At 41.9% G+C, this 2,966-nt stretch overlaps 1 long non-coding RNA gene across 1 annotated transcript; it reads left to right on the plus strand.

Annotated features, from left to right (window-relative positions):
* The first annotated feature begins 305 nt into the window (after positions 1 to 305).
* LOC131494955 (uncharacterized) lies at positions 306 to 2,164 on the plus strand. Its single transcript, XR_009253678.1, has 2 exons — positions 306 to 493; positions 1,325 to 2,164. It is a non-coding gene; the product is annotated as an uncharacterized LOC131494955 (long non-coding RNA).
* Positions 2,165 to 2,966: the final 802 nt, after the last annotated feature.

A 2,966-nucleotide genomic window follows, 5' to 3' on the forward strand; every position in this document is an offset into this window, starting at 1 on the left:
GATGTTAAAAACAACAGAAGCAACAAACAATAAAACTCCCAATAACATCTACCAAACACCCCCGCAAAAATCTCCCTAAATCATTTGAGGATAAAACTCCATTTTCTTAGCTGCAGATTAAAATACACTTGATGCTAAGCCTCTTTCCACGCCCCCGCTGTGTGTTGCGATGTCGCTGAAGTTTTCTTTCTGTGTCTTCAGCTCCCTCTTCTTTAAAACTTATTTCTTCTTTCCTTCGCCTGAGGTTGCCAGTATCCTCCTTCTGTTTGCAGATTCTCTCCTCAGTCAAAACAGGAAAAGATCACACATCAGTCTTTTCCATTGGATGGATCGGTCTATTTTTTTACTTCACTGATTAACCATTACCTCAGCCAAGCATTTGCATTTTAGGTCATGTTAGTTCTCAGTGGCTAAAGGAATGTCAGCTATTGCCAGAGGTTGGGGAAATCTGAGCCAAGGCAGGAAGGACTGAAATCATTCAAAGATCCTGAAGGTAAACTTGACTTAACATTTTTGGGTGATGTCTGCGTTGGGCAGTGGAAAGGTTGATACCCTTTTTCCTCGGGTAGTCTTCCAATTCCCTTGGGGTAAAAGGAGACAGTAGGCAGAGGTTGACAAAGACCTGATCCTCGTCCGAGGTTGCCAGTGGGCGTGGGACCTCAGGTGCTTCTGCCTTCACTGGCCTCCTCCAGGCCCGCTCCCTCTGATGGCCCAGCCTCCTTTCCCTGAACCTGGCTCCCCGCCACCCCTGTCTCAGCCCCCTCCCTCTCGCCAAAAATGCCCGTGAAGTATATATGCTGATTGTCATTAAATGTTATCTTGGTTTATGTTATGAAATTTGACACATATTCATTAGTGGGTGTATAACTATATTCGGTGCTGCTTTGGATAATGCTGCCTTGAAAAATAATCCTACCAGCATCCTAATACTGCAATCTGTGTCCTATATTTCAGTAGTATTAGCTCCTTACTCTCTAGAGCTCTGAGTCAGGCTTTTTATAGTTCACATAACCTAGATTTGTGAGTCACTATGTACAATAAATAGCATTCCCACTGCTACCACGAGTCTCGGAATCAGTGCCAGGTGTCGTGGCTATTGACTCCCTGCCTGCTGACGATAAATGTATTCTAGAATCACCTTCCTCTGAGTTCTCAGTTTCCTCATCTCTAAAATGAGAGGGTCAGATGGCTTGGTAGTTTCCTAACACCTACTTGTAATTTGTGGCATGTCTCTTGCTGATCTTTTATTCCAACTGAAAACTTTTAAAGAACTTAAATATTACTGGACACCACAAAAAATATAGTTTGCTTGATTTTGTTTCAGGATGAAGCTCACGCTGGACTGGAAAAGAAGAAACAGCAAAGGATACTAAGCTGGCGGGAAATATTGGACCACGTGCTCTAGCTCATGGTTCCAGATAAAGAGAAAGTGGGTAGAATCAAGGGGCACATAAAGAAAGATCTATTTGCTCACATTGTACTCCCATCCTCTGAAGCATGTTGATAAAGCCCTAGAGACATCATTAATTTCTCTTGCTAGTTTCCTCAAGCCTCAGTGGCCAGCCTTGAAAAGATGTGGGATTCTGTTACTACTATAGTGCCCATACTGGCCTGGAAGAAGTTGAAAGTGAAGTTAATACCCAAGGAACAAATGAAAGCTGCCTGTCTGTGGCAGAATGTTCCAGCAGAACAAGGGTGACTGCTGGGATAGTATGTGGTCCAAGGTTAGAACAGACTAACATTGAAGAGCCCTTGTTTCTGTGACTCTCTGATAGTCAACAAAGCACAACACATATTTTATAGCTACATTTTCTTGTTTGCTTTGTTTAATGTGGCCTCCCTTGCCTCTCCTTTTCCCTTATCTTGGCTCCGGGCTTTAAGGATCAATTTGTTGTATGTACCTTCTTTTCCATCTCTTCAACTTCCATTCAGCTCATTTGTTTTCCCATTTCTCTTTCTTTCTTCTTCTAGCTATTAAGGAACCTGTCATATGTCAGCCCCCAGGGGCCCAAGTGGCAGCTCCCTCAATTCATGGAATGCCTAATTTTACCCGCCTCTTTGGAGAAGGGGCTAGGTTTCCTTTAAAAAGAAAAAACAAATCCCTGATATTGCCTGTTTCTATCCCTAAGGCTCAAATAATTAAAAAGGATATTGTTTGACGAAAGATGGTTTCTAATGCGCAATACACAAGGAAGAAAACCTGATTTTCCCGGGTGAAATTGCTGACAAACCATGAACTCTATGGAAAGAAGAACATCTCTCTGTGATGACCGAGGTACCATGTCCCTAGAAGCTGACACCATAGAAAAGCCTTTGTGCATAAATAAACTGTATGCTAATAAAACAATATTTATGATTCAGCCTCCCGACCCCCCCCCCACACTTTTTAAGTATCAAGCTATATCCCGGAGGAACAAAAATAAAAGAAGTTGATGTCTACAGTATAACTATTAAGGGGAAATTTGCTCCACTGTTATTTGGATGTAATTGGTACTGAGCATCACAATGCACTTGTAATTGGGTCTGTACTTGTTCACTTCAAGGGTTCCATGCTATTTCTACTTGAACCCATTTTTTGGATACTGTTCAGCTCAGCAGTGCCAGCTAACTCTTGTTATGCAGTTGAAAAACTGTGGCCATTAAAAATAGGATACGGTGTGATTTTGTTTTGCAGCACTGCATGGAAAATCAGTTGCTGTTCATAACAGCTCTGTGGTTGGTTGATTTAAAGCAGGGGGGTGACTTGGAATTGACAAGCAGACAGTTTGTGAAAAGGGATATTGTATCTTTAAGGCTTTCTGACTGATTGTGTTTAACTGCGCCACGCAGCAGGCAGTAATTAGGCTGTAGCTGCACCGAGAGGCTTAAAGCACTGGCTCTGGTTCTCAGTTCTCCAGATTTTTTTTTTTTTTAAGCACAAACATTTTTTGGATTTGAATACATGATAATTTTTTTTTAAACTGTGA

The sequence above is a fragment of the Neofelis nebulosa genome, chromosome 14, assembly GCF_028018385.1.
Source record: "Neofelis nebulosa isolate mNeoNeb1 chromosome 14, mNeoNeb1.pri, whole genome shotgun sequence".
In the NCBI taxonomy this organism is placed as follows: Eukaryota; Metazoa; Chordata; class Mammalia; order Carnivora; family Felidae; genus Neofelis; species Neofelis nebulosa.